This window comes from Falco peregrinus, chromosome 11 (genome assembly GCF_023634155.1).
Source record: "Falco peregrinus isolate bFalPer1 chromosome 11, bFalPer1.pri, whole genome shotgun sequence".
NCBI classification, from domain to species: domain Eukaryota; kingdom Metazoa; phylum Chordata; class Aves; order Falconiformes; family Falconidae; genus Falco; species Falco peregrinus.
In genome coordinates, this window is record NC_073731.1 from 24,184,622 (window position 1) to 24,204,862 (window position 20,241).

Below are 20,241 nucleotides of genomic sequence, written 5' to 3' on the forward strand. Positions count from 1 at the left end.
TCCTAGCGTAGCACCATATCACCTCTAGCGCCAATTAGGCTGACCAGAACTGTATATATCTACCTGTCTATTCAATTCATATCGAGAAGGAAGGAGAAAGGGGGGCGGGGGGAAGAGAGAGAGAAGAAAAAAAAAAAGGCAAGGTCAAGCACTTAAGTATGAGCCACGCACCTTGTATCAGTAAGAAACACCTCACACAGCCCCAAACCCCCAGCCCAACACCAGAAACTGCTGCCTCCTGCTAAGTTGTAAGTCAGCTCACTCCAATCGCCAGACCAGTTCTCTTCTTATCTGTGTTCAAGACCACAAAAACGTCTCCCACCACAAGCCTTTTTATGCATCTCTGTTTATTGTTCTCTGTAAATCCAATGAGAAGGCTAACGTAGGTGTTCTGCTAATCTACAAAACCTGATTAGCGTGCACCAAAGACAAGGACAACTATGTGCTCCGACATGCTGAGAAACCTCACAGAGTGGCATCCTAAGCGACTGCAAGAGCCGTACAGATGAGATGTCTAACAAGGCTGTCCCAAAACTCTGATTTACACTCCCTGCCTCAAAGTTTTGACTTTTTCCCTACACAGCAGACTTTGAATTGGTCCTGGCCAGCAGGAGAGAGGGACAAATGCAAGAACTACCCTCTTCAGTCCAATTCTCCGTGGGATTGAACATTTCTCATGAAACAAAGATGCTGCCTCAAAAGCCTGTTTTTCCTCAACCTGTAAAGTTCTGAAGACCTCTCCAGAAGTCTCCATAGCCTAGAAGACGGCAGTGAGCCATGAAGCCCATCCACACCTCACCAATGCTGTGCCTCAGCAGATCTCCCTGCCCACAGTACAGCACCGGTTTTGAATGACTCACAAAAGAGGAGAGTTGGAAAAATAAATCCAGGATCCCGGCAGAAAACAAGAGAAAGGAAACCCAAGTCAGCCAGCCTGAGCTCCAAAATTATTTGTATAAACATCTGCCTTCATGTGACACAGGTGAAAAGAGCTTGGTCTTTCTCTGAAAGACCAAAAAAGTTAGATTCTGCCAGTGATTTCTGATGTAAATGTATGTAGATAGCAGGTACTAACTTTACTGAAGTCATTGCCATACCCAGGATTATTAAGCGCTGGATGTGGCTTTGAGCAACCTGGTCTAGTGGAAGGTGTCCCTGCCCATGGCAGGGCATTGGAACTAGGTGGTCTTCAAGGTCCCTTCCAACCCAAACCATTCTGTGATTCTATGATCAGTTCCAGGAGAAACAATACCAAGCCTTGGTCATGAAACCTAATGTGATTCTATTCACCTCACCATCCTTATCCTTACAACCATGAGGCCAAGAGATACCATACCATATAATGGTTCTCCCAAGCCCAGAAAATTGGAAAGCTTACTATTTTCGTTTAAAAATAAATAAATAAATCTTGCAGTCACTTTTGAACTCCTGTCTGTACCACTGGGACAAATGCATTCAGCATCAGGAAGAGAAGCACTAGGAGGGCTTTTATGATTCAGTACAACAAAAAGAAAAAAAAAAAAAAAAGAAAAAAAAAAGAGATAAAGGTGTTGCAAAATGTCCTGTTCCTATTCTGGTAATAATCTCAAAAAAAAAAAAAATAATTAAGACTCATATCAGAAAGCATGTCCCCTATTTTTATCAGGATTTTAGGTTTAATCCATGTAGAGGATTTCCAAACTAGCTTTTATTATAGCACCAAAACATGCTAAGAATACTGAGTGAATTAATCAAAGCACCTTGATTCACAACCAAAAAAAAAAAAACAAACACCAATATCAAGAAAACCTGAAGCCCCAAAAGAAAACGGGGTAGTAAACACTGAATTAATTTTTTTGTCTCTTTTCCCTCAGGCATGTGGAGCAGTCCCATTACCAATACAAGATGGTCAGGGGGCTGTTTGGTGGGGTTTTGTGGGTTGGTTGGGTTTTTTTGTGGTTTGTTGTTGGGGGGTTTTTTGGTTTTGTTTTTTTTTTTTTTACTATCTTACTTTTTCATACAGAGACAAAGTATAAAGAGACTTTTGGGAACTGACCGTGGTATGGAGTGGGAACAAGATGCCTTCAGCCCTTCTCCATAAACCATTCCATCAGCAGAAGTCTCCGGCAGGTCGGAGACGGACTAACTTCTCCAAGGTATTAAATTAAAAGATGTTGAATTAAGTTAAATGCCCCACATTGAATTGACATTTCCCTTTTTTAATGCAAGCTAAGATTGATGAAAAATACCACTTATCTACATTAAGGGTCAAAATATCCAGCAAAAGAAGCCTCTGGTTCAGCGCGTCAGAGCAAAGTCAGTCTTACATAATCCGGGGACCAGAACGCGGATCACATTCTGATGATCCAATTAATGGTGGGATACTTTGCAATCAGCCAGGAAGCAAGGCCCCTAACAGATTGTGGGGCTGTAACATCAATTTCTTAAGTGCATTTAAAGGATTACAAATGTTAGTCCTGGCTTGAGATTGAAACACCTATTGAGGTGCTCTGAACCACATTACAGTAATTGGGTACCTGAATTAATGCCATTTCTTCTGATGGGCGAGTTGAACACACTGGAATTACGGATTTCTTTTGCTGTTTCACTTTCAGCGGGTTTTTTTTTTTTTCTTCCCCTCCTCAGAACATAAATCTAAGGCAGAATATCTCTTTTTATCTAGATAGCTTTAATTACAGCCCTGAGGCACCCAAGTACTGTCCTAATTTTACCTCCTACATTGTTTGGGTGCATTTCTTTTTTTTTTTTTTCTTTTTTTTTTTTCTTATTATTTTACCATGCAGTGACATTAAGAAGGGAATAAAATAATTTTCTTGAAGCTTCAGGGGGAAGGGGGGAATAGGCTGCTGAGAGATGGAGAAAGAAGATTCTTTCTTTTCCTTCTCATATCCCTCTTCCACTATGTAAACCTTTTTATGCATGCACCAGATACCATTTGCAGTGTTTTACACCTCTAGAGAGCTAGAACTAGGGCTGCCTCAATTAGTCTTCTATTCCTTCTGAGGTCAGTTCAAGTAAAGGTCTCAATCATATCAAATTGGCAGGAATGCTAACTACTTGGGTATTTCAAACCATACAGGGTTTAGCCAAAGAGCTTAAAAAACATGTAGCTGATTTCAAGAGCATCTAGAGAGCATACAGCGTAAAGCCGTACATGTGTGCCAGAGACTAAACTCACTCACCTGGTGCATGAAATGTTTAAAAATATGAAATAGGTTAGGGCATAGGTTTGTTTGTAGGGCCTTTCAGCCAGGCAGTGTCTCTGTTAGACTGCGGTACGCAGCATATAGGACACACGCATTTTCCTCTTGTATCTTATGAGTTTTGATAATTAGAGTTATAACAGGGAATTCCATCCATTTTTGTCCTCTGCGTATGTGGCGCTGACATTTCAGCGACCTCAGCAGTGATTTCTCACTTGCAGCTAACTGGAATGTACACAACCATGATATAATGCTCACACTGTGAAAAAAGAGGTGGGAAACAGAGCGTGGTATTCTAAATATTCCAGTCCACTCTGTACATTTCTTTTATCTGGTTACAGCACATCAAGCTTAGATATTCTTTTAATTACTAATAGACCTCAAAAAAAAAAAAGTAATTGAAGTTATAAAGCATGCATGCAAGTATATACACACACACACACTTTATAATTCATGTATTATACATTCTTTCAGAGGTATTACCAACTTTTTGTTCTATATGCAGGATTCTGTAAGAAACTGCGATGCCACAGTGATTCTGCTATAATTTTGGTTTTGCTTAAGATACCTGTAAACAGCAGACAGAGGAGCTATTTATCTTCTTTGCTGGTTAAGAGGAAACCTTAGCGTATACCTTAGGGGAGCTAAGGAAGCACAATGATTTAATAGGCATATGAAGGGAAGAGACAGCTTCTAGTTCCGTAATAGAACTTTCTGATGCTCAGGAAAAAGTGGTTTGCATGGTTTGGTCGGATAGCCTTTTACAGTTAACTATTTTTATTTTATTAATTTATTTCCTACCACATAAGAAACATCAGATTTAGGAGGGGTCACTGGGGACCATTCAGCTGTGCTTCTTGTTTCTCTTGAATGGTTTTGAATGTTCCTTTATTTTCCATTCCCACTAAGGCAGGGTATTCCTAGAGTTTAGAAATAACCCTTCTGAAACACAATGAAACCTACAAACTATCTCCACATAAGAGGTAATTAATCAGAGGATAGACGTAGCTTCATTGTAAGGTCCAAATGATGAAGCAGGGCATAAGGATTTTCAAGAAGTGCCTCAAATTTCAGAGCAGTTTTTGACTCATTAGATCATGCTAGCTGAAATGATTTACATACAGATAATGAAAACGCAAACCCCAAGGACTAGTTAGCTGTTTAGCAGTGTATACATTTTATATAAGCATTTCCATACATCTAGTTTTAAATTCATTAAAAAATTAATTGCTACCCAGCGCTCTACATTGCACAGCACGCAGCTCCAATGCACTTTCTAAATGACTGACTTCTATCACTCCTCCAGTGAGCCTGCAGACAAGTCAGACTTTGCTGTCTTGAAAGCCTTGACTACCAATTTGCAGCAAAGCTCACGTTTATTATAGTTAGTAAGAATCAAGAACTGAACTTCAGGAAACATTTGGTTTTGTTTTTTTTTTTAGTATTTCGGTAATGTTTTGGAATAACAGAAAAACTTTCTCCCTCTCCCCCTTTGGCAAAGGCAGCGTGATGCCCTTAGGAGTCCACCACAGAGACACCAGCAATAACAGCTCCAACATGCTCAGAAAGCACTGACCTCACTAACTCTCATTTTGGACCCGATCCAAAGTTTATTGAAGTCATATGGAGACTTTGCATTAGCTTCAGTATTTTGCAGTTCAGGCCTTCCAGTCCCATTCCCCCCTCAAAACCCTAATGGAGCTTTGCTGTGCGAGCGTTAACTATGTTGTTATTGCCGTGGCACATTCAGCATGAAGTGCCCAGTGATAACGTCGTCCCAATGTCTGTCTGCTTTTTTATGGCTTGGGTAAGAAGAAAAAAAAAAGTTATTTTCCATAAGTAATTAACAAAAATTAGTCTTGGATTTTTACAGATGGGTAATGATTTGGGACCCAAGGGGGCCTAAGGTTCACTTTTTAGTAATAACATTTAATGGATAAAAATTTAAAAAAGTCTTTCCACACTCCTTCCATCATATTTCCCAAATATTTACAGTGTACACCTCGGGTTTGAAATAAACCAGGGAGAACTAATGCATTGTTTACACTTGGAATCCGAGGTGGCCCCGTCCCAGCAGGGCAGTACAATGCGCTGTATCTTTCCCTTCTCAGTACTTATCTTAATCTTAATAACTAGCCAGACAACTGACTCCAGAGTCCTGCGCTTATCGACTGGAATTCGTCACATGCACACAAGAGAAGACAAGAAATGCATTATATAACAATGCCATACAAATCATTATCTTTTAATATTTAAAAGTATGTATTCAAAGTCTGATATGAAACCATTTTGGTTGAACTCAATTCCACTGGTTGTTATTAAATTTGATAGCAAGTGAACAAAAATACACTTGTAACGTATTTATCTGCAGAAACGTTTATTTGCAACAGATCAAAAGGCTGCTTCTTACTGCATTTTAGTTACTGCTATCAAATGCAATCTGCTTTTTAAACATGCTTTGATATAGGAAGACTATTTTCAAAACAGGTTAATAGGAAATACATAATGTTGGTGGGTTGTTTTTTTTTTCCAGGTATCCTAAGCAGCAAGAAATACCCAGAGAGCGAACAGAAAGTCTATTGCGCCCTCACTGCAGGCCTATGACATGATTTCTTTGGAACAAGTTTCTGTAAGCTACAGCAAAACCTGCATCCACCAGGCACTTAGACTGTGCTTTCAAAACTGTCACATGGATCTGAATTTTGGTTCTGGTGTCTCTAAATGGCTGCCTTTTTTTTTTTTTTTGTTGCCAGGAAGCAGACACATGTGCGAACCACAGCAGCAGGGGCGCTTTTAGTTGCAAGGTTTTTGCTGCGAGGCTTTTCACGTCTTTCTCTGTACCTCCATGGTAAGAGCTGCTCGAGTATATATGCACCATGATGGGGCAGGGGGGGGCAGGTAGGGGCACACAGAGAATAAGGATTAGGAGCCCACTCCTGCAGAACGAGGGAAGGGACAATGGTTTTGAACACAGATCCTGTCAATAGCCCCTCTCCCTTTGCCTGCAGAAGGATAATGGAGAAGATGGATACCTCACACACTGACATTATTTTACCATGCACTTCAACTGGGCTTATACAAAATAAAGATGAGTTAAGAAAGATGCTGTAAATTTACTTCTCTGCTTACTTTGCTCTAACCCAGCCTATAAAGCGTTGCTCATGGCAAGTATTCACACCCTCACGTTCAAACATACAAGCACTGCTAGTGCCAGCTTTTCCCAAATTTCTCTTCCACATCAAAAATTTTTGAAGCACACCCTAGGCCAATCCTAGTGTTAAATCACAAACCACAGTAAATCAATTAGTTAATCAATCCCATCAGGCAATCAATTAACATGAACTAAGAAATCCCTGAGCAGACATATTCTCATGCGAACAAAGGTCACCCACTGGGGCCTTTATATGTCTGTTCATATTAGTTTAAGCCCAGGTTTAGAAGGAGAAATTTTCCTGTGATAACAGTTCTTTGTATTGATGTGTCAGCACAGACACCTAGTCTCCGTGTGTGTCTGGCAGAGATCGTCTGTATTTTTACTCATGTAATAACCAGAGGCCACTTTCAGAAGAGGGAATCTGAGATCTGTGCTCTGATGCAGCGAGAGACGAGACCTCTTTCAGTGCCACCGAAATGACTTTGCGCCAGGCTTTGTAACCGTACCCGAACAAAAGAATGGACTGGCCTTTTTCAAGCACACACGTCAAAAATGGCAAGTGCAAGTGGACTCGCCATCACCCCCAAACACTTCATCCACATTGCAAAGGTGATTATTGCATCCATTTACTGCGGTCAGGTTCAGTCTTTGTAAGAGCTAGGGAAAAAACATTTTGAACACCTAAATAAACACCTCCTCTGTGACACCTGAGATTCCCCTTTCTACTCAGAACTATTAAATAATTACATTAATTACCAGAATTTTATAGTCACGTGGTAGTTGCCACAAGGATAATCCACAGTTCAGTGATGAATCCATTCAGTCAGATTTACAACAGACTTGCAACCTAAGGAGATGAGGTTACCTCCACGTATCAGCTGGAAGAAACTGAATTTTTGGGGTGGGAGGAAGAAAAATCCATGCACACAAGGGTCCACATAAAGTTCATAGCAAAGCAGAAGTTCCAGCAGGGCCAAATGTGGATGGTAACTTTAATTGCGTGATATGAAATGTTATGGGTCAGGCCTGCTGACTTCTGCTTGATCACCATCACTACTTGTTATTTGGGTATGGTTGTGCTATGAGGTGGCTCATCAGCATAACTCTTATAGCAGATAATCAAGCTGTGTAGCACCTGGTCTTCATTTACCTCCAAAATCCATCGCAAGTGCAGTGTCCGTTCTGCATCACTCCTTTTCCACTAAATAAATTGTACATTTAGCAGCAAACATGGTATCAAATAAAGTCTGGAATGGCTCTTCTAATCCCAGCCAAAGTCAGGGAAAGAAAGATGCCTAGAACAGTGCAGAATTGGCCTAACTTCGGACAGGGGGGAAAAAAATGCAAAGGTATGAAAATGTATTCAGCAATGCTCTCGGTGCTCAGATCCAGCGGTGACAGGACTATAAGCAGATGCATTAGGTTGGAAATATATCAAGGTTAGATTAAGCTGCAGAGTTTCCATTTTATTAATGGTCTTCAATCTGACTCCTTAATAAAATGGAAACCATTTGTAAAATTTTGATCAGAATCCACACTTAGCTTTCAAATGCTTGCAACCTTTGGGTATATTCGGGAACAGATTTCAGAGAGCCCATGCCTAAAAATGAAGGAGAGAAGGAGAAAATGACTCGAGGTGAGTCAGACCTTGAAGTGAATTATTATGTAAACTGTGAGTTAGGCTAAATGAAGAAACCGTTGGGACAGCATGGTGGGTTTTTTTGCATGGATCGCAGAGATGCTGCACTGGACCACTGCAGCATCTGCCACAGCAGTGTAACTAGAAGAGTAAATATCTGAGATGTCTATATTTAAATGTTATCCTCAATGGCATAGCAGAGCCACTGGAGTGCTGCTTGAAACTGGAAAGCCCAGGTGGCCGGCAGGCTGAAGAAGGAGCGGGAGCTGCAATTAATGCAATGCTCTATCATTATCAATTCATTCAAGTTTACTCTCTCCTGTTGGCAGGGAACAGAAGAGAGAACTGTTTTACCTAACAGTTACTGGAGAAAGAAGTGTTGTTGAATAAAATAAACGTGACGGGAAAAGAAAGTTCCTAGAAAAATCACCCCTCAGCTGCCTCTCTCATGCAGAAGGTAGCCTGCATAGAAAGAAACTAAAGTTTAGGTTTCTAATGTAAAAAGAAGCTGAAACCCATGTTCAGAGCTACGCAAAAATTTCATTTAGTAGTAAGCCTGCCAGAAGGGGAAGGAAAAAAAGAAAAAAAACCTAAAAAAAAATCTCACAAGTATGTACACTGTGCTGCTGCACTGCTGGTATCTGAAACCTGAAGAAGAAGAAATCTTAGAGGCATTATTATTCATATGTGGCAGTCTGTGGATTAATTGACTATAGGCTTACACAGATTGCTGAAATGACTTTAACTGGGCTTTTTGTCTGGTAAGTGGTTGGATCCAAAGCAAAAGGAACACATGGAAAACAGAGGACTGAAGTTCTCCTTCAGAGAAGGAGAATCACATCATATGATCTCCAAGCAGGATCAGAGTGTTAAAAAAAAAATACAAGGAGAACAGTAGAGCATCATCCACACTGACTTACAACCTTCAGTAAGAACAGTTGAATTATCCAAGGCCATGGCCTTTGTTAGCAAGCAGAGGCTTTTCCTAACACTTGAACCCGATGACGTCTATACTAATAAAGCTTACATCCATAATGAAGCATGAGCACTTCCTCTGGGAAAGGCCTGGAGCTATCAGGAAGGACAACATGGTACTGTAACAAATTAAAAGTCTGCTCTCTCCCTTTGACTTTGATATCTACTTGGATGACATTTGCAGCACTGATAGGGACAATGCTACAGAAGGAAGAACGTTGATTAGTCTAGCCACTAGAAAGTCATCTATTATCCTAGGAGACAAACCTGGAAATTTTTAATAAAACTCAACACTGTCACTTCACCTTACACCTATGGCCAAGACATCCTCCATACACCACATCACTCACCAGTCCTTCCCTGTTGGTAGACTACTTGAAGTTATGTTGAGTAGTGGCACAGCAAAGATTATAAACTCAGGTGAAGTTCACCACAAAAAACAACAAGATGACGACAGTACCCATCTCCAAACTAAACTAGCAAAGTGAGTCAATGTCTTGCAGCTTTTTGGGGGACTCCAGCAAGACTTAAACAAAATGCTTTGTAGTGTCCATCTCATAATGAAAGAGAAGGTACTCAGCAAGGTGCTAATCCAATGCAACACACAAACTAGCAGTTTATTTAAAACAAAACTTGATCCTTATTGGGAGCCGAGATATTTGAAGCACACACAAGTAAAACTAATTTAACCTTTGAAAAGTTATCTCCGGAGGGAAGAACAGAAATCCCTTTATAAGATTTTTAAGCACTGCAATTATTGACGAGGACTATATTACTTCAGTTTTCTCTGATCAGAAAAAAAAGCAAAGCCACAGGAGACATCAGCAGCTGTCAGGCTGTTTTCCAACTGCAATGAGGTAGTTTACAGTGGGCTTGTGCCAGTCTCTTAAGACCCAGTTAAGAAGCCTTTTTAAAATGCCTTAAAAAGCCAACTCATACATTAATCAAGTTGAGCCCTCATCCATACTTACTGCAATACATCAATTACCATGTCTTTTTTTTTATATTTTAATAAATTCCAGTTGACAGCAGACACCTTATTAAGGCTCACTAAAATGATACAATAAGTAAAAGGCTATTAATATTGCTTTTTTTCCCTGCTGCTATTGTCTTGCCGCACTGGTCTGCAAACAAATTCAGGCTGCATTACAATTAATGCCAATGGAACTCCTTCTAACGACTTCCAGCTTGCTAATTTTTTACGCTAATAATAAAAAAAAGGCATTGCTATGCAAGAACGGCCCCCTTTTATCATGCTCGCATGGCACACTAGAGAGCTCCTGCCATTGTTCACATGAAAGACAATTAAACCCAGGAACATCAAACCCAAAAATGACAATCTGCTAACCAGCACTGGGTATTGCTGAATTCTTTTCTCTATTTTCTGAACTGATAGAAAACAATTCTCCAAAGACATTTCCCTCCCCCATGCCCACCCTTTGGAAAAAAAAAAAGTTTGAAAAATACCCTCGCTGATTTATGCATCTCTGCCTAGAATTTATTAACTGTCTAGGGCCAATTTCTCTCTCACATGTCTATTGCCTCCAGGTTTGAATTCTGGACACATTTCAAGAAATGCAACAATAATATTGTCCATGTAGTTTCATATTTAAAAATAAACAATTTTTTTTCCATGGTTCGTGTTTTCTGAAACACAACATAAAATGCTAAAGGCAGGAGCATGAAGTTGGTGTGCTGACAAGTTTATTTCTCCAGTCTTCTGGGGAGAAGCATGGAGAGCAAAAGGGGTCATATGGTTTGTTGAAAATTAAACACTTTCACAATGTTAATTTAGCGTAAAAGTAACTTCTATTAAAGGTTTTTTCATCTATGCCCTTTGTTATGGAGCTTAAGACCCAGTTTTATAGCAGTATTTTCAAATTTGCACCTGGAATATATAGGTATTTTTATTTTTTACTTTTTTTTTAAATGAACTGTAGTTTTGAACTACATGCATTTACAGAGGCACAATATTATAAACATGGCCAATTATACTACTTTGTACCTCTGTAAATGACTTTTCACCAAGAGTTTCAAGGCACTTCAGTATTTGTTAATTCTTATAAGATCTTTGAGAAGTAGATGTTTTTATATCTGTTTCACAGGTATATAAACTAGGTGACAGAAAGGTTAAGTGATGTTTTTAAGACCACGATGCAATCCTGGTAGTAATACAAGTACAACCCCAAAAACCCAACCGTCACCATGAAGATGCCTCAGAAATTTTGACAGCTCTTCAGCTCAACATAACACTGAAGCACATACTTAAGATGCATTCTTACCCAGGACCTCACTTGCCTAACTTCAAGGACACCCCAAAGTCCTGCTTGGCTCTCACCCAACTCCAGCTGCCTTGATCACGAGGTACTTCCTGAGCCAAAGCCCACGCACCTCCCAGCAGCTTGCGCCCCAGCCCCGTCACTTTATCTTACCCCTAGTAAATGCATATTTATCACAAGAAATTCAGGAAGTTAGAACCACAGCAAATAACTGGTTGATATTCTGAAATATTCATGTTACTAGTAAGTCAGCGAGTGTATGGATGTCCACGTTAAATACATGACATTAAGATGTAATTGATAACTTGCTGATTGCTACACACTTGACACGAGTAACAAGAGGCAAAGCTTTGGCTGAAGGATACAAGTCTTACGAAAAGAGTCCAAATTATATTAAGTATCAAATCGTAGAACTATGTGTAAGCATCAGACCTTATAAACATGCAGCGGTAGAAGAAATTTATGTTTTTAGTGAGAAACTGGGAAATTCCCATGTACCTTTTGCCATATATAAATGACTTCCTACCCGCTTTAGGCTGAAGGACATCAGGCCTTAAACCCATCACCTGAGAAGCGCTGAGTATTTCCAGGCCTCTGCTTCAGACCAAAGTAGTTGCGGTAAAATCTACATTTGGGAGAAACGAACATTTTTGTGTTGTTGTTTAACAGCCACCAAGAGCTGTGGAGTGTTAAGAACATACCCCAGGAAAGATGGATTAGTAGGAAGTGGCCAAAAGAGGCCATAAAATGTGCATTATAAATGCAATTCATCACATAACTGTGCAATTTGTCAAATGGATATTGTACCTTGCATAGTGTCTTTTGGGACAGAAGCAGAAGAAAAAGGCCTGGGAGATAACAGTTCTATTCCTGGCTCTGCTACTGGTTCTCTTTTTGACCTTGGAGAAGGCTTTTTAGCCAAAATACATAGACTGTTTTCTACTCCTGTTATTGCACATCCAACTTCATTTTGATCAGGTCACAGTTGCACTTCTAAAACTGTGGTGTCCTGAATCCAGAGAACTAGGAGACACCTAACAAATCTGATTTTTCAGGTGTCCGTTAGCCTATGGGCCGAGACTACAGAATTTTATGCATAAACCAGGAAAGATAAAGCTAACATCTTAAAGATATTTCACAAGAATTAACTTGATATACTCGCAGATGTGGTTAAATAGGTATGGAAGTATTTCATTGTTAGACTAAGATGCCGCTAAAATAATTGCAACTGAATAGCACAAAGCAGAACCTTATATAAGTGGTGCAACACTGGAGTCATTGAAATCTGTAACTGCCAGCCATCACCCAGCCTGCTAAAACACAGCCTTGCACTCTCCATCAGCTGACCAGTCAATGGGCTGGGTATTTGCTGGATATGAAAAATCTCTTTAGCCATTAACCAGTGAGTCGGACTACGTGAGCATGGAGCATGTGATCCTTACCTGTTACTCCTGGGAAAGGAAACTTTCTGTTGGGGAAACAAAAGGAATTAGGCCTGCGGTGCTTCCCAAACTGGATGAGCCTGGGTAGTTGTGGGAAGAAGGACAGAGAAACCTGCTGGGAGCAGCTCTGCTGCTTTATGGTGGTGTTGCCCTCCACTGTTGACCAGCAGTCTCTCAAGGCAGCCTCACCAGCTGCTCACAAAAGCACTCCAGTCTGCTCCAGTACAGCCTTCAGCAGCTTCACTCACTGTACCCACTCCCAGAGTAGGAAAACTCACGTTCTCTCTCTCTCTCTGAGCACTAACCTCTCTCACTGAACCAGTTAGAACCACAATGGCTTGTTTGGTTACATTCCATCCAAACATGCACTACTTTGGCCCCAGTAAACAGTTAGTCTTCATCCATCTCCAACATACACTACTTTTCTGAGGTACCAGCTGGGATGTCCCTTCAGCTCGGCATATGTGATAAGGATAAACACACTTGCACTGAGTACACCAAAAGTTCTTTTGGCATCTCAGTAAGACCCATGGAGCAGCTGTGTGCATCAGCAGCGGTGAAGCAGCCAAGAATCACTGGCAGCATCCTCACCTATGAAAATCACTGATTTTTGTAGATAAGGAGGCTGCGGTGCTGATCTGGCCCACTGTGCGCATAGTGGACAGCTTGATCCAGGAGGCAGCTACCTGCACCTACCCTGTCTGCCACCTGTGTAGTCCAAGGCCTGCCTTCTTTTCTCTGTAATGGAGACTTCAGCTCTACAGCAGAGTGCAGGCTTTCACTCCACATGAGCCAGCTGCTTTACAAGTGGCAATTGCATGCAGGGGCTGCACATAAACCACTGCCATTCCTCAGCACAACTCACTGGGATTTAAAAAAAAAAAAGAGAGAGAGAAAGAAAAAAAAAAAATCTCAATTTTGCTGATTTGGGGGGACAGGGTTGTGGGTTTGGTTTGGGTTTGTTTTTTTTTTCCCCCCTCCTGAAAAGACAAAACAAATTAAAAGTACTAAAAAAATCCACTTCTGTTTTCAACAGTCACACATGCACTGGGTTTGGCTCATTTAGACACTGTATTGGAAACAATTACACAACTCCCCATGTCTACAATAAAAATCAAAGGCAAACTTTTCCCCCCCACCACAACATACCATTTTTGCAGCTCATTTTAGCCCTATAGAAAGTATGAAAAAACCCACCCCCAAATTCATACTGTTGAAATCAGAAGCCAAGTTTCAATTCATGGGATCACAAAAGAAAAATAAAGAAAGAAAATTAACAGGTCTGACATCACAGCCAAATTTTAGCATCGCTTATATCTGTGTCAATCAATAATAAACCCATGCAGTTACTCTGAATTAATGCAGATGGAAAATGAAAGTAGACAAAACCCATACTGACTGTAATGAAATTGCTTATTGATAGTGCTTCACTTACTGTCCAAATAAAAGCAAAGTATATGACCAAATTGTTTTATACACATTCCCTTCCTTTTAATTACAGTGTAAGAGCAGCAATCGTTATCTCTTCTATCAACTTACTTAGATTTATAATATGGCCTGCTCCCCACACTTAAGACAATATAACCTTACACCACGGCAATATTATAGTGCCACATCCTGTATCCTAGCAACGGTTTAGGGCTTGCATTTGATGTCAAAATAATGGGTCCTGCTTAATCTCTTGGTTTCTTGAAGTAGGGGGTCAAACACTGAAATCTAGGAGTTGAGGGAAAAAGAATTACTGAAGAGCATTCTAAAAGCACACCTATGGGGTACATGTTTATTATATACACATGTGCACACATTGATGCCTACAGGTAAACAGATAACCACACATGCACACAAAAAAAGATAGTCCTGTCTAAACAATTTAAAGACAAAAACCAGACCGAAAGCTGAGAAATGGAATGATGTACGTAATTTTCAAGATATCAGAGGCTTTTAACAAATACAATCTTCCTCCTGCTTTTATAAGTTCACTGTCTTCTGTAAGTTCGATAAAACATCTGACTTATGGTCCCAGTTCTTCCTCATCTACATTTGGTCCTGTCACCACATCAAAAGAGGAAAAAAAAAAAAATATTCCTGCCCCTAATTTATTGTGCCGTGCCTTTTCTTTTCAAAGATTTGGTTAAAACATACTGATTAAGTGATCTGCTTCCTCGTGACATTCACCAAGCTATGACATAGCTAAGACTTATCAGCATTTAACTAAAAAAGTAATTGTGATGGAAAAATCTGAATGGCTTGGTTTGTATCAGCACCAGGATTGCTGGTGGTACCCAGCAATAGTGACCAAGTCACAGGATATTATTGGGTATCTCTGATTCAGTTCAGAGACTGGAAAGCCCTTGGAAAGAGCAGGAATCACGTCTGGGTGGCTGTCAGAAATACACGTATGTATGTACGTCTGTAAAGGCGTATGTGTATACTGCCTTCGCAGGAGAAAAGACACAAGGCTGAATCTACAATTTTAAGAGCTGAGGAAAAGTGAAGAACTGACAGCCACGCTATTGGAATCTTCCCAGGTAATCCAATCCCCATCATTTCTGTATGTACAGGTTTGTAACTCTTACTTTTAATGCCCCTGGGAACACTGCAGACCAGGTAGGGGAACGGAGCATCAGCTGTCCCGTGAGCAACAAGTAAACAGGGCTTTGTTGAAACAGCGGGTTTCTAAACAGGGCTGGTACTCAAACACACCGGGTAGGCTTGTGGCTATTTGCTCTTCTTTGCCCCCGAGGCCTCGACAGAACAGAAGAAACAAAGATTGTTTCAAATTGTGTTTAATTTTCTCTGCACATCAGTTAAAAATACACAAGGAAAAAAAAAACGTTCCCCTTGAAAACTTGCAGTGAGCGTTCAAACCAGCAGAAGGTTTTGTGTGGCAGTCACTGTTCATCCAACAGCTACATTAACAAACCTTCAAACGCCCGCAGTACCACAGCTTTGCCTTCCCTCGCTGCACCCCACCAATGCAGCCCCTTGGGAAGAGCCAGATAAAACAGGCAGCCCCTGGAGCATGCCCCCAACGTCAACTAACCCCGGCTCCGTGGGACCCGCGGAGACCGGAGAAATCAGAGGAGCCACACTTGGGTGCCTGGTACAAAGAGAGATCCCCAGCACAAGAAGAAAAACACTGCTCTTAGGCGAGCGATTTCTTTGTTATCCACAATATTTTACTTCTAGCTGCAAACCCAGAGCTTGAAAGGATCCTTGCTAGCTCTGTTTATTTATTTAAACCAATTCCTGGAGCCCTTCTTCTTTCTAAACAATACTGAGGTGAAGAGTTTACAGGAGCACGTTGCCCAGAGTTCAACCGTTCAGCAAGCGCTTTGCTGCAGCCCTAAGGAGAGGCAGCACCCAGCCCGGGAGCCTGCCCCATCCTTCTCTCCGTAAGGAAACTGTTCACTGCGTGGGCACACGCACACGGCAATTCACCCCTCTCTGCAATTGTCATGGCAGTCATTCCCTGACGGATATTATTATCCCCTGAAGACGGTGCGTGGACAACCCTACCCCCTGCTAGGCTGTCCCAGTTTTATATAAATGGCAAATCTGGTCAGCTTACTCTATGGGAGGGAAATAAATAAAGCAAGCTCCTTAAAAAGGGCAGCTGCTGCCACACTGCTGCATTAATGCAGCCCCCGCAGAGGGAAGGCACCCTCCCTTTTTCACTGCAGGTCCTTCCTTCCCCCCTGCAACGACACCACCACCAGTGAGGCACTGGGAGCCCTGCCATTGGCTTTACTGGGCAATCAAGTCTTCCACAATCTCCGGCAGCAAACAGGGTGTAGGCTGGCAAAGAGGGTCAGGTCCCTCCATGCCCCACTTTCCCTCCCAGCCAGCGCTGTTGCAAGAAAATGCTTTGAATTTAGGCAATGCTTCAACTTGTGCTGAGTAGCGTTAGAGATGAGCACAGCTTTGTGCACCCACCTGAACCCAGGTCAGCCTAAGCACAAACCTAAGTACCCTCTTGAACTCAAAGTCAAAACAAGAGAAGAGACAAAAATGCAAAGCAAAGTTTCAATTAAAGTATTTTTTCTTCTCCAGAGTTCTGTAATCCAACACAGGTTGGCAGTAAATAAAAACCAAAAAAAGAGGCACTTATAATACATCTTTCAGAGGAGACTGTTGCAACAGAAACTGCGACCAAATCACAATTGTTGTATGAACTTGGTCTCTCATAAAAAAGCATTTGTGTGCTTGTTTGTTCAGAAGAATAAAGAAAAAAAACCAACGACACACACAGAAAACCCACTAAAAAATGAAGCCACACATCTTGCATAGCACTCATTTTTGACACCAGAAAATTCCCTTTACATTCCTGGCACTGGAAGCCAAAGCCTTGATCCACGTGCAAGGGAAGACTTGCAGACTGGGGAATTCCGCAGCTTTTCCACCCTGGTGTTACAGAAGCTCATTTTACATTTCCATTGGACAGGTAAAATTAAAGTCAGAGGCAGGTAAGGAGAAAACAACCATTATAAACTAGTCTAACGCATAGGTAGAAGGTTTGCCAGCCAGCTTCTAAACAGATAGTTTGTATAATACCCCAACACACACCTGCCTCAAGTAATTTTCCCCTTTTTGGGTTTTTGGTGGGTTTTTTTCTTCTTTATTTTTTTTTCTTCTTTAGTTTTAGCTGGTTTTATTTTTAATCACGTAAAATAAATTTTATTGACCCTGAAACAAACCTATTCCAAGTTTTGTTGGTTAATTGCCATTAGCCACACAAAACACACCGAGGGGTTTCTCTTCCTTGGGCAGATGAATAAAACTCTGCAGACACGGTAAGGGTATTCTAGAGGCAGTGAAAACTGAAACCTTTAAAAGAAGAAACAACAGAGCAGCAAACTACAGGAACTTCAGAAAACCTTTCAGAAAACCAGTCTCAGCTGAGTCACTGCATGGTAGAAACTGTCATTTTGATACATGCCTGCTTTTTGCTTAGAACAAAGGGACAGAAGTCTCTAGTTGCTACCACACTACAAACAATAACACTTCAACATCCTTTTAAAAAAATTAAAAAAAAAAATATCTCAGGCTGCTGTCAGATGGTCAGTTCAATAGACATTTTGTTTTTTCCAGTTTTAACATTTACAGTCACAGAAAAAAAAAAAAATGTATGTTGTGCTCATAGCCAGATCCCACATCATCCTCCTTGATTTGCTTCTTTCCCAAGAATTCTGTTCTGGTTTTTTAAAACAGCGTCCCACCACATAAATCATACACCAACACCGCAGGCATACGGCCAGCACAGGACTTCTGCAGCAGCTCATCAGGTAAAATTCAAGCTCACGTTTACAGCTTAAGTGATTACAAAAGAGATGAGTAATAGAAGTTTGGGGTTTAAGTCTCTGGTTGTAGTTTATGCTACACCAGGAAACTGAGTTTTCAGGATGTAAATTTCCTCACTCATTATCATCTGAAAATAGCAGAGAGCAGCCCCAGTGGCACCCTCATCTACAGCCTTCCACTGACTTGGAATTTAAACGTCAATACCAGAACACTGGCACCAAGTAACTTTCTAAAATGAAGTTAAATATCATGTTTAAAAAATATAGTGTCCAAGACAAATTTCAGCACATCGGCTAAATCAAAAAGTTTAGAGTTTTGGTCAGTTCATATCATTATTCAGATCATCACCAGCTGCCTCTCTAAAAGTGACTCTGATCCAACTGGGACTAAAAAGCCAAATGCAAATCTTACTAGCCTAGTCTTTCCTCTAAGGCTTTAGGCTCTTCTGGTTTTAGTCATAGATATAAAACCCATGAGAAGTCCCTTTCCCATTACGTTGCTGGTAAGATGCTAGCAGTGAAGAGATATCTGAGAATACTACAGAATGTTAAAAAGAAAGTGTGGTTTTATTTCTTATCTAGGAACATAGGTACTCATAAACGAGTGGTAGATTGCTTAACTGTGTTACACAGACACTTTTTATGTTTTGTTTGCAATTATTTGAAACGGATTATTGAAACCAACAGTCACGCTGACATTACGCCTTGCTACCACACTCTTACTTTAGCTACTCATTATAAGCAAAAAGAGGAAAAAACCCTGTGATAGTGATTTGTGACCTTAGGGGAGACCAGGTGCAGAAAAGACTTTGTGAAAAAACACGAATAAAGTTTTTGCCAGTCTTTTCAAGGGAACACATCTGTGTTATATCAGGTACAGGTACCACCAGCCTATGAAACGTCAGGTAACAGTGAGCAATGCAAACATTTGTGATCATCTACTGGAATTCTTTCCATGGACTGCAAACTCCAGAATGCTAATTTCAGTTGATGTGTGGACATATAACTTATCTGGTAGCATTCACTTTAGTACTTACATATAACCATCACATTTTGTAAATGATTAACAATGCAAATACTCAGCATGTGCCTTTCCAAGTGTTCTCTGCCAGTAAAACGTTTGAAAATGTTTTGATCTCAACATGCTGAACTGCTGAGCATAGTAGTTTTGCACTTATGCCAGTGTAAATTAGCAGCAAGTCAATGGAGTTAAACTGGAACCAAAGAAAAAAAAGGTGCGAAAGCGAAATCAGATTCTGATAGTCACATTTTAATTATCACAGAAAGAAGACTTGAAATGCACTGCAGTGAAGTCAAGAAAAATGCTGTTGCTTGGTAAAAGTAATATTTATAAAATAAACTGAATGTAGTGAACATTAATAATGTTGACTTTGCTTTTTTAAATTGTGCCAAGAGTTGCTTGACCATTCATAGCAGCTTTTTCTTTTACTCTTTACATGTGCTTGACACAGTGTAGTACTGAACTAGATGGACATACTTCTAGGTGTTTTCAAAAGGGTTTCCAAAATCATGAGAAGTAAGTAAATAGTTGCATGTAATGGTGAATTTTAGTTATTGAGTTTAAACAAAGACACTGGAAAATATTTCACAGAGAACAACTCATCCTTAAAGCACATCACTCAGCTTGGTTAACCCTAACACACATGCTTCGATTTGCCAGGTTCAAATATGAAGTATCAGCTGCTAAATAAGAGGCAAGCTCCTCTCCTAGGACAGATAAATAACCCCTGAGGTGAACCTTTAGTCAAGCAATGGACCAGCTGGAGGGAGTTCACCTTCTCTTGGAGCTGGGTTACCATTCATTAGACATGTCTTGCTGCTTATCTGCGAACTCGCTGTAAGACAAGACTTCATTTAACATGTAGGCAGAACAACTAATTAGCAGCTTTTTTCCTCTGACTAATACAATTCCCTTCTAGTTGCTCCATAAAGAAGATTCAGTGGAACACCTCTGTGAAAGCAGTGGAATTCCAGGTAGTTATGGTGACGAATTTCATTGTGAATGAGGATCAATGTCCCATACTACTTTGAATAGTAATTTCTTAATTCTTATTCAAATCCGGCCAGCAAGATAATATAACTTGAACTGAATTGGCCATGTGATCCTGAAGGCATCCCATTAATGGGCTGTTCACTTAATTTATGTAATTTTAAAAAATTAAATACTCATATTTTAAATCCCTACTGCAGTCCTTCAGATTGAAAGTACATGTTTAAAAGTTATAGTA

At 40.4% G+C, this 20,241-nt stretch overlaps 1 protein-coding gene across 28 annotated transcripts in view; it reads right to left on the reverse strand.

Annotated features, from left to right (window-relative positions):
* Positions 1 to 20,241, reverse strand: part of ESRRG (estrogen related receptor gamma) — a 406,664-nt gene that overhangs the window by 242,844 nt on the left and 143,579 nt on the right. Inside the window, exon 1 of one of the 28 annotated variants that reach the window (XM_055816305.1) lies at positions 15,269 to 15,292. The exons of the other annotated variants lie outside the window; for them this stretch is intronic. The gene's annotated coding sequence lies outside the window, so the exon portion shown is untranslated. Of the gene's footprint in view, positions 1 to 15,268; positions 15,293 to 20,241 lie in introns of those variants that run through there. 28 annotated transcript variants of the gene reach the window in all.